We start from the raw sequence: 12,421 nt of genomic DNA on the forward strand, positions 1-12,421 counted from the left end.
CTCTGATCATTTTTTTTAAAAAAAGTATAATTCTGTATAAGAAAGCTGATTAGCAACACTGTGGTGGTTTCAGGTGAACAGTTAAGGGGCTCAGCCACACACACACACCCATTCTCCCCCACCTCCCCTCCCACCCAGGCTGCCACATAACACTGAGCAGGCTTCTGTGGTGTGCTGCAGTAGGTCCTTGTTGGTTATACGTTCTAACTACAGCCGGTGTACATGTCCATCCCAAACTTCCTAACTGTCCATTCCCCCGTCCTTCCCTCCCCGTCCTTCCCCCTGGAGACTGTGAGCTTGTCTCTGAGCCTGTGAGTCCGTCTGTTTTGTGAATAAGCTCACCCGTAGCGTTTCTTTCCAGATCCCACACATGAGGGCGTCAGACGGCATCTCTCCTTCTCTATCTGATGAGGGCGTCAGACAGCATGTCTCCTCCTCCCCGACTCTCCCCGCTCAGCGTGACCGTCTCTAGGCCCATCCATGCTGCTTACGGCGTCGTCTCACTCTTTTCAGTCGCTGAGGAATCAGTTCCGTGATCAGATGTGTGGTCACAATAAACGGGAAAAGTCTGAAAGAGATGGGAATCCCAGACCACCTGACCTGCCTCCTGAGAAACCTCTATGCAGGTCAGGAAGCAGCAGTTAGAACTGGACATGGAACAAACTGGTTCCAAATGGAAAAAGGAGTGCGTCAAGGCTGTATATTGTCGCCCTGCTTATTTAACTTCTATGCAGAGTACATCATGAGAAACGCTGGGCTGGAAGAAGCACAAGCTGGAATCAAGATTGCCGGGAGAACTATCAACTTCAGATATGCAGATGACACCATCCTTATGGCAGAAAATGAAGAACTACAAAGCCTCTTGATGAAAGTGAAAGAGGAGAGTGAAAAAGTTGGCTTAAAACTCAACATTCAGAAAACGAAGATCATGGTGTCTGGTCCCATCACTGCATGGGAAGTAGATGGGGAAACAGTGGAAACAGTGTCAGACTTTATTTTTTGGGCTCCAAAATCACTGCAGATGGTGACTGCAGCCGTGAAATTAAAAGATGCTTACTCCTTGGAAGGAAAGTTATGACTAACCTAGATAGCATATTAAAAAGCAGAGATATTACTTTGCCAACAAAGGTCCGTCTAGTCAAGGCTATCGTTTTTCCAGTGGTCATGTATGGATGTGAGAGTTGGACTGTGAAGAAGGCTGAGCACCAAAGAATTGATGCTTTTGAACTGTGGTGTTGGAGAAGACTCTTGAGAGTCCCTTGGACTGCAAGGAGATCCAACCAGTCCATCCTAAAGGAGATCAGTCCTGGGTATTCTTTGGAGTAACTGATACTGAAGCTGAAACTCCAATACTTTGGCCACCTGATGCGAAGAGTTGACTCATTGGAAAAGACCCTAATGCTGGGAGGGATTGGGGGCAGAAGGAGAAGGGGAGGACAGAGGATGAGATGGCCGGATGGCGTCACCGACTCGATGGACATGAGCTTGAGTGAACTCTGGGAGCTGGTGATAGACAGGGAGGCCTGGCGTGCTGCAATTCATGGGGTTGCAAAGAGTTGGACACGACTGAGCGACTGAACTGAACTGAACTGAATCAGTTCTGTGGAATTAGTTCTTTTTTTAAAATCTTTATTGAATTTGTTACAATATTACTTCTGTTTTATGCTTTGGTTTTCATTTTTGGCCGCCTGGCGTGTGGGATCCTAGTTCTGTGACCAGAGGCTGAACCTGCACTCCCTGCGTTGGAAGGCAAAGTCCCAACCACTGGCCAACAATGGAAGTCCCCAGGGAATTAACTATTGATCTTGATCTTCTGTTAGTAGTTTTATGGAGCCATCAGTTTCTTCTGTAAATTTTCACCCAACTGAATGGTATGATGTAGAAATTTATCAGAACCGTGTCCTCTAGAGAAGTGTCAGAGCCCTTTCCATGAACTTCTCTGAAGAGGAAATGTATCTCTAAAGATCAGAGTAAAACCACATGTACAAATGACCAAAGACTTGAAATCACTGGTTAAAGATTAACCATTGTGATCTAAGCACAATGCACTTGACAAGGAAATCAGTTTATTTCTGGGACATTACAACATTTTAAGATAATTAACTGGAATTATGACTGATGACAGTATACCAGGATGTATCAGATTTCCAGAAATTTCAGTTTCAGAAACCACATTTTATACCTATACAGACACAGCATAAAGAAGGCTTTAGTATTATTTCTTACTTGACAATGCTTCTCATGTAATTTAGTATATCAGTTAAGCCTTCTTAGTTAAACATCTTTTTTGTTAGAAGAGAGAACAAATCTTTGAGATATTTTGGGAGCCCTAAGAAACATCTTGGGGTTTCCCTGGTGGCTCAGAGAGTAAAGAATCTATCTGTAGTGTGGGAGACCCTGGGTTCGATCCCTGGGTTGGGTAGATCCAGGTTGGGTATGGCAGCCCACTCCAGTATTCTTGCCTGGAGAATCCCATAGACAGATGAGCCTGGCAGCTACAGTCCATGGGGTCGCAGAGAGTTGAACACGACTAGGCAATGGCACCCCACTCCAGTACTCTTGCCTGGAAAATCCCATGGACGGAGGAGCCTGGTAGTCTCCAGTCCATGGGGTTGCTAAGAGTCGGGAACGACTAAGTGACTTCACTTTGACTTTTCACTTTCATGCATTGGAGAAGGAAATGGCAACCTGCTCCAGTGTTCTTGCCTGGAGAATCCCAGGGACGGTGGAGCCTGATGGGCTGCCGTCTATGGGGTCGCACAGAGTCGGACATGATGGGAGCGACTTAGCAGCAAGCAACTAACACATCCACTCCAGTGTTCTTGCCTAGAGAATACCCTGGACAGAGGAGTGAGGTGGACTACAGTCCTTGGGATCGCCAAGAGTCAGAAAGGACTGAGCGACTTTCATGAAACATCTCATAACTCAAAGTTAGTTCTAAATCAAAAAACATCATTTAGAATTTGAGTTTGCAAAAAAAAAAAAAATACCAGAAGTATTTTTTTTTTAAATAACACTTGGTCAAATAGGATCATAGGTCACTGTGAAGCAATGCTTAGTTATTCATTTAACCAAAGTAACAAAGACTTCATAGCCAAATAAGAAAAAGGTTATATATGTTGTAAAAATCCTTAGTTACACAATATAAAATCTTTGTTTTTGTAAACATAGTACATTAGAAAGAAGGTAAAGAAAAACTTTACATTATAAAGTTTATAAAGAAAAATTATAAAATTATAAAGAAAATCCCTGTTGACAATTTCTCATTAAGATCAGCCCAATAATCTGCCGCATGTACTGAAGTCTGCACGCCCGAGACACCGCTCAGCCACGAGAGAGGCCCCCACGAAGAGAAACCCACACACCTCAGCGAGGGGCAGCCGCTACTCAGCACAGCCAGAGAGAAGCCCTGGGGAGAGAGGACCCAGTGCGGCCAGAAGAAATAAACAGACAGTTTAGAAAGCTTCCATTAAAAAAAAAAAAGGATCAGACCAATAATCTAGGGAAACTTTTCCTTTCAACAGAGAAAGTTTGTTTTTATGATATTAAAGATGACTGACTTAGAAGTGTTGAATTCATTCTGATCTTAGCCAGTTCTGACCACACATAAAGTTCCTCTCTAAAGATTCCTTTTTGGTTTTGTTTTGCTTACAAACCTTCTACAACTTCCTGGGTCCGTACTGTTTGTCCCTTGTTTTATTTCCCATTTAGAGATATTTTCCTTATTAATCTCAGTAGTTTTAATTATATATATTAATTAGAATTTTAAGCCTTAAAAACTTTTGTTTCTAGTAAGGAGTAAGAAATTATGGGCTGTCTTTTGCGTTAGCATTCTGTAGACTGCCGGACTGAACACTTTTATAATTTCTAGGAACATGCACTTTCTCACAGATAATTACGCAGGGTAGTATCACATTTATTTACTAATAGTAGTCCTGAATATTTTCAGTTTCTCTGTAAAAGGAAGTCTACATACAGTAATTGTACTTCTCCCGTAACTGGGCTTCCCTGGCGGCTCAGCTGGTAAAGAACCCGCCTGCAATGCAGGAGACCTGGGTTCGATCCTTGGGCTGGGAAGATCCCCTGGAGAAGGGAAAGGCTGTCCACTCCAGGATTCTGGCCTGGAGGATTCCAGGGACGGTCCACGGGGCCGCAAAGAGTCGGGCGCGACTGAGCGACTTCACTTTCATTTTCATATGCAGTCATTAAAGTTTCAGCATCTTATTCCCATCTTATATAAGATGGGAATGATCTAGATACTTAATAAACTTCCATCATTTAACAAAACTCCGAAGTTTCCAGTTACCAAAAAGTTTGGAGAAGCTATTTTTAAGTATCATAAAACATAATTATTCTTAAATAATTCACCTAACAACTCTTATTTACATTAAATTCACTTATGAAAATATCATCATGTCAACTATTTTTTGACAAATTTTATAACAAAGATAACATGAATTTTTTGATTTTAGTAAACTTAGGTACAATAAAAGTAATCATACTTACTGTTGATGACTCTGAAGAAATGTCTGTATTAATTAAACCAACAAACTCGTTTTAATATCAGATATTAATTTAATGTTGAAAATTCCCAGGTCACATGAACTTGAGATTCATATGGGTTTGTTCTTATTCTATTTCTGAAAACCTATATAAGCACTTAGTTTTCTTTAAGCCAGTTATATAGAGCTCTCTTACAAGTTAATTTTGGCAGTACCGTCCAGAGGTAGAAACATGCCGTATCGATGAGTACACTGATAGGGAAACACACAGTCACCCAGACAGATGGAGACAGAGGCCTCAGTTTCCATTTCCACACTTGCCTTATGAACCATGCGCACTACAAAACTCACTAGGCTGTAAGTAACAGTTGGAATAAGTTAAGCCTGGCACTCAGAGAGCTAAAGTCTTTTTTTTTTTTTAATATCCTGCATTCCTAATCCTTGACTCCTTTTTTTTTTATTTTAAAAATATTATTTATTTGGCTGTGCTGGGCCCTGGTCTCGGCGTGTGGGATCTAGTTCTCTGACCAGGGATCCAGCCTGGAACCCTGCATTGGAAGAGCAGAGTCTTAGCCACTGGTTCACCAGGGAAGCCCCAGCTAAGCCTTTTATTATTTGTAGAGAAGAGTTTTCAGATTTGTATCTGCCCTGGACAAAATGCTGGCCACTAGGGAACAGTCACACAGTTAGAGGGTCGTCTCTCCCATCCCCCCAGACAGTCCAGGTCAATCACCGGTGGCCAGTGATCTGATCGATCAGGTCACGAAGCCTCCGGAACAGGGTAAGGACTGGCGCTGGCAGCTGTGCCCCTGGAGCCGCCAGGAGTGCCCCCGTCTCCACACCCTGCCCCGAGTGTCCTCCACCCGAATTACTCCTTTTGTGATAAACTGGTCATCTAGTGAGTAAGACGTTTCTCTGAGTTCTGAGCGCCACTCTGGGAAATTAATCAAACCCAACGAGGAAGGAAGTCTTAGGAACTGCAACCTACACCCAGTCGGTCAGAGGCACAGGCAACGACCTGGACCTGTGACTGGCATCTTAAGGTGCAGGCAGGGACAGTCCTGGGGTCTGAGCCTGTTACCTGTGGGGCTGACGCTGTCCAGGAAGACAGTGCTGGAACCAGATCAAATGTGTGGGACGCCCAGCTGGTGTCAGAGAACCACTGCGGGGCGTGGGAAAAAACCACACAAGCGAATACCCAAGAGTAATGAAACGCATCCACGTAAAGCTCGCAGCGGTCACAGCGATGTCACAGCAGCAACAAGCGGAAACAGCCCAAAGGCCCAGCCAGTGACGGATCCACAGCAAGATGCTGTATCCACACAACAGACTGTGGTTTGGCCAAAAGGAGGAACGAAGCAGAGATGGAAGCACGGTCTCAGAGAGGAGCCTGCACGCCGGTGCTCACAGAAGCTTCGTTCACCACAGCCACGAGTGGAGACCAGCCAGGTATCCGCCACTAGACGGACAGACAGCAAACGGTGCTCTGTATGTAATACTGCGCTGTGCTTAGCCACGTCAGTTGCGTCTGACTCTTTGCGACCCCATGGACTTCAGCCCATCAGGCTCCTCTGTCCACGGGATTCTCTAGACAAAATACTGGAGCGGGTTGCCATGCCCTCCTCCAGGGGCTCTTCCTGACCCAGCGGTCAAACCCTCATCTCCTGCATCTCTGGCATTGCAGGCGGATTCTTTACTGCTGAGTCACTGAGGAAAGTGACTCATCCTATGTACTATTATTAATCCTTAATGTAACATTATTCATCCTTAAAAAGGAAGGACATTCTGACACAGGCTATCGTGTGGAGGAACCTTGAGGACATGATGCTCAGTGAAGACAAAGACAAAAGATCACAAACCACATGGTTCCGTTTATGTGAAATATCCAGAATAGACAAATGCACGAGAGGGGCTGGTGGCGGGGGTGGGGGTGATAACTGCCGAGGGTGCAAGGCTTCTCTGGGGGGAGGGGTGTGCTCTGAAATTGATAGTGGTGGGGACTTCCCTGGCGGTGCAGTGATTGAGACTCCACACCTGCAGTGCAGGAGGCACGGGGTCCATCCCTGATCCGGGAACCAAGGTCCCACACGCTGCACAGCCAAAAGGAAATCAATAGCTCTCAAGCACCTCATGCCGGCTCTGAGGCTCTTTAAAAACAAAAGATTTAAAAAAAATAAAATTGATCGTGGTGATGGATGCACCGCTTTGCGGTTACACTGAAAGCCACTGAATAGGTGAATTACATCTCACCAAAGCGGGGGGAGGGAAGGGAAGCAGGGGTCAGAGGGCCTGGGGGGCCGGGGTGGCCCAGTGCAGGTAAGGTGGGCGGAGGCAGGGCACGTGGTGGGGGGCGGGCTGGGGTCCTGAAGAAGGATTGCTACCTGCCTGCCAGAATCTCTCCTTCCCTCTTCCTTTCATTCACTGACCAGGAAAGACCTTCCCCAGGAGCTCTGTTCTCTGGATAAAGACAGTGGTGATACCTACATACTTATCTCTATATTTTAGTGCAAAAACATTTTATAAACTTTAAAATACAACCTATTTTTATTTTCCTTAAAAATGAAATTCCCTTGTAATGATATGTTCCTAACATAACTCAATGATGTGTAACATTTGTGTATATTGAATTAAAATTCTCGTCATGCTCAAAAAAAAAAAAAAACCAGAGAGTGTGTGGTGAGCCAATGAACGAGTAGCTTCCAGCCTGGATAGGATAAGTGTCTGGTGGCTTCTTTTTCCTCCCTAGCCTGGCAGGACTGACCTGGGGGTGAGCAGCCACCCCCCCCACACACACACTGCTCCACCCTGCGGGGCCCGCACCCTGGGTTGGCAGGGCCACGGGAAGACCCCCAAGTCTGCAGAGACACACAGGTTCCCTGGGTTTGGCGGTGGTTACAGCAGAAAATCTGGATTGTGCGCATCTTAAAGGTCATGTTTGTAATTTCTTACCCTGGCCTGAATTTAGGTGACTAATGCCTGAGGCATGCCCTCGCGGAGGCTACAAGCAGGTGTGTGCAAGTGGCTTCTTTTGTGAAACCTCAGCCTGCAGATGCTGCGAGCTGGGTGGCTAGGCCCCCTGGGCATCCATTCAGGACGCGGCCCTCCAGGCGCAGCCAGGGGCCCGAGGGCTTCCCGAGGACAGCCGCCCTGTGTCCTGTTCCTGACATGGCCGGGCTCACTCCTTTTCCGTATAGAAGACGCAGGTGCTGGCACACAGTAGGGACACAGAGACAAGCCTCGGACCACGAGGGAGGTGAGGGACCCTCTCTGTGCATCTGGACCCTGGGGAGGTCCCGACATTGGGAGCAGGATGAGACCCTGAAGAGCGGGGTCGTCCTCCCCACAGACCCCGCCCCAGGCAGCCTCGGCTGGGCTGCCAGACAGAGTTTGCGTTGAATTCCACAGGGCCGGAGCGAGGGGGCGAAGTGGGTGATTAAATGGTAAATTCCACTAGAGGACTGTAGAGACAATATAGGAGCCCCTCCAAGTTAATGATCAGTCAAGAAAACAGGTTTGCTTAGCCACAAAACCGTGCGACAGAACCGCCCCCCGCCGCCCTGAAACAAGGAAACAGTGGCGGCATGACGCTCACAGCTTGCTTAGCGAGCTCGCCAAGTTAACGATCCTGAGGACATACTCTTGGCACACACACACACACACACAAAACAGTCATTGTGGGTCTAGCTGGACCATATGTTGTTGTTGTCGTTCAGTCGCTAAGACACGCTGGACTCTTTGCGACCCCATAGACTGCACCAGACCACGACTCCCTGTCCTTCACCATCTCCCGGAGCTTGCTCAAACTCATGTCCATCGAGTTGGTGATGCCATCCAACCATCTCATCCTCTGTCCTCCCCTTCTCCTTCCGCCTTCAGTCTTTCCCAGCATCAGGGTCTTTTCCAATGAGTTGGCTCTTCCCACCAGGTGGCCAAAGTATTGGAGCTTCAGCTTCAGCATCAGTCCCTCCAGTGGCTATTCAGGGTTGATTTCCTTCAGGACTGACTGGTTTCTTAAGTAGGTGTTCTTTTATTTTCCCCAGGTGATGCTGCCAGTGATGCGGAGCCCAGGTCAGAACCTACCTGTCTCCTCCTTTTAGTGAAATGGCAGCCCTGGTGACCAGGGCCAACACCCACTGTAGATCTTTGTATGTCTCGGTCAGAGAATACACTTTGCATGATCTGAGTCATTTCAGACTGTTTTCTGGCCCAGAATGTGGTCTATCTTCGAAACTGTTCAGTGTGAAAGTGAAAGTGTTAGTCACTCAGTCATGTCCAGCTCTCTGCGACCCCATGGACTGTAGTCCGCCAGGCTCCTCTGTCCATGGGATTCTCCAGGCAAGAGTACTGGAGTGGGCTGCCATGCCCTCATCCAGGGGATCTTCCTGCCCCAGGGGTGGAACCCTGCAGGGGCCGCTAGGGAAGCCCCGTTCAGTGCACACTTATTGATAAAGATGTGTGTTCCGCTGTTCTTGGATGGAGTTTTCTAGAGATGTCGGTCAGATCCAGCTGTCTGGAGCATCCAGCTGTCTGGATGTCGTCTCATCACTCATCCCTTTACCGGGCTTCCCTCTGTCCCACTGGATGTGGAGCAGAGAGTGTTGAAATCCCCTTAGGCAGTTGTGGGTTTGTCTCTGTCCCCACAGATCTCTCTGGATTTGCTTCAAGCATTCTGAAGCTCTACAACTAGGTATATAAATGTCCAGGATTTCTATGTCCTCTTGATAAGTGCATCCCTTTACCTGCTGAAAACAACCCAGATTGTCCCTGGCGATCTCAAGGCAGAACCTTTCGCGTACTCTGCTCAGTGTTCCGTAGGTTATGTGACTTCTTACTCTGACTTGTGGCAACAGGAACCGTGCCTGGCCCTGTGCGGTGAACGGTGCGATTTCTGTTCTTTCAGGCAATGCTCCTTTCCTCCTTGGCAGTTCGTCCCGTGCCTGCTCTGGTCTGAACTCAGTTGAAGGCTCCGGGGGAGCCTCTGAAGACAGCAGTCCCTTCCCTGCAGGATCTCCGCTCTGCAAATGCCAGCCTGCCCCACTTCCTCGGACCCTGGCCAAGTCCCCTCAACCCAGGGAGACCCTGCCCTGCCCCCTGATCACCCTCCTGGTGTGGCAGCCGGGCAGTGAGCAGAGCCATCCTAGGGTCCTCATCCCACACAGACCACTGACCTAGGTTGCCTGATGTCCTGTATCTTGAAAACTGCTGCTTAATTATTTTGTGTGGATTTTAAACATTCATACGAGCTGTTCTACAGACATCTACCTTATCGTTTATCCCTGTTGTGCTGCACCCAGAGCGTGCATGCATCAGATTCCCCCAACGATGGGCAATTAGGCTGCCAGCTCCGCTGCACAAACAACTACACAGCAAAGAGCCTTGAGTGTGTCCCTTGTGGGTTAGCGTGAGAAGGTTCCAGAACACAGGCTCAGGTGAGCACTCCTGGGCGTGACTAGTTTGTGAAGCCCCAGAGTGCCTCTGCCAGGCTGACTCCTACCTGAGGCCCCGGCTCAGTTTTCAGCAGCCCTTGGTCTCCCTCCCCACTAAGGCTACTCTTCTGATGGATATAAGGTGGTGTCTCATTACTGGTTTATTTCTCTTACTCGCTGCGAGTCTGAGAGCCCTTTCCCATACCTGTCAAGCCTTTGGGCTTCCCCTCTTTGAATTCACAACATCTGTCTGTTTATCATCTTGTTGTTGTCCAGTCGCTCAGTCGTGTCCAGCTCTTTGCAACCCCATGGACTCAGAGTCCCAGGCTTCTCTGTCCTCCACTATCTCCCAGAGTTTGCTCACACTCACATTCACTGAGTCAGGGATGTCATCCAACCATCTCGTCCTCTGTCACCTTTCTCCTCCTGCCCTCAATCGTTCTCAGCATCAGGGTCTTTTCGAATGAATCAGCTCTTCGCGTCAGGTGGCCAAAGTATTGGAGCTTGGGCATCATCATCAGTCCTTCTAATGACTATTCAGGGTTGATTTCCTTTAGGATGGACTGGTTGGATCTCCTTGCAGTCCAAGGGACTCTCAAGAGTCTTCTCTGGCACCAGAGTTTGCAGGCATCATTTCCTTGGTGCCAATGGCAACCCACTCCAGTACTCTTGCCTGGAAAATCCCATGGATGGAGGAGCCTGGTAGGCTGCAGTCCATGGGGTCACTAAGAGTCGGACACGACTGAGCGACTGCACTTTGACTTTTCACTTTCACGCATTGGAGAAGGAAATGGCAACCCACTCTAGTATTCTTGCCTAGAGAATTGAGAATTGCAGGGATGGGGCAGCCTGGTAACCTGCCATCTATGGGGTCGCACAGAGTTGGACACGACTGAAGCGACTTAGCAGCAGCCTTCTTCATGGTCCAACTCTCACATCCATGACTACTGGAAAAATCATAGCTCTGACTATAGGGACCTTTGTTGGCAAAGTGATGTCTCTTACTTTTTAATACGCTGTCTAGGTTTGTCATCTAGTCTCTTTGCCATTTATGGGAGGTGTTTCTATATTGTGGATATTAATTATTTGTTGGTGTTAGACAACGGTAAACATTTTCATCCTTCACTTGCCTGTTATCCTTTGTCAGACAGATAATAAATGCATGTGCCCCATGGGACTGTATTGTAGACTCGATAGATAAAAGATGCTGAGCACTTAGATCAATACCTGGCGCCTATGAAGCATGCAAAGGTGCCATTTACCTTCAGTCTTACTCAAGAATCCACCCAAAGGTGTACGAAGCACCATGTGGGGCTCTTGGTGCATCGGGACGCCCCATGAATACTGGGCCCGTGGGTGCCATTATGAGGTGAAACTGGACACAGAAGCCACGGAGGGCTTGCCTGCCGTGACAAGTGGATGGACTGGGCACAGCGGGGACTCCACAGGCTGATGTCATCACTCGGGTGACAGACAGCGTCTCGGCCCTGGACCATAAGTGCTGGGTTTCTGAGCAAATGTAGGCAGTTAGGCGGAACAGCTGGTGTTTAGAATTCCCTTCACAGTCGACACTTTCTACAGAAATACACTTGGCAGGACCCTGCCCTCCAGCTCTGCCCCCTCTTCAGTTCTCCTGCCAGAGACATCTTCTCTGCCCAGCTCTACAGCCCGCAACTTCACTCTGTAAAGCTCCATGATGACAACTTACTATTAATAATACCCTGCTTTGGTTCTCATGCCCACTCTAGGGTTGAAACCCCCTTTTCTGGCCCACCTCTCATTTTTTCTGCCCATTAGCTCCCTCTGCCTTTCTCAGGCATATGAGGTCAGTGCCCTGGTGGCCAGGTGGTGCTGGTCTGACGCACACCTCCTCTCCATGTTTGTCTTACCGAGTGTCCCTCCTTTCATCCTGTGCATTCTCTCCCGATACCCAAATCCTGTTCAAACCTTCCCACGTCTATCAGAGGCAAAGTGGCAGCCTTTTCTGATTTTATCCTTTACAAACATAGCATAGATACTTGAATTCACCCAATATTCACTGCATCAATTTCATTAGAAATTGCTTTTTTGTTCAGCATAAGGTAGGGGTCGAATGTCAAGTTTTTTCCCCAAGTACAGCCAACTGTTTTAGTACATGTACTACAAGATACTGCTCAGCAGGACCAACACCCTCATAAATCAAGTTTTTGTATTTTATCCCATTGGTGAACTTGTCTATCCCCATATCTATGTCATAGGCTCAATTACTATAGTTTTAGAATACATTTGACATCTCCTGGAACAGTCTCCTCCTGTCTCCGGCTTCTCTGCCTTCTCCTAGAATGTTTTGGCTAACATCCAGCCTTTGTTCTTCTATACAGATTCTAGAATCAGCTTGCTAAATAGTCTTTAAAAAAGAAACAAAACCCTTTACGGATTTTAATGACAATTTGTTTCGTAGGGCAATTTGGGGGACGATCGACATATTTCTGACATTAAGCCTTTCTATCCATG

Source organism: Bos indicus, chromosome 29 (genome assembly GCF_029378745.1).
Source record: "Bos indicus isolate NIAB-ARS_2022 breed Sahiwal x Tharparkar chromosome 29, NIAB-ARS_B.indTharparkar_mat_pri_1.0, whole genome shotgun sequence".
Lineage (NCBI taxonomy): Eukaryota > Metazoa > Chordata > Mammalia > Artiodactyla > Bovidae > Bos > Bos indicus.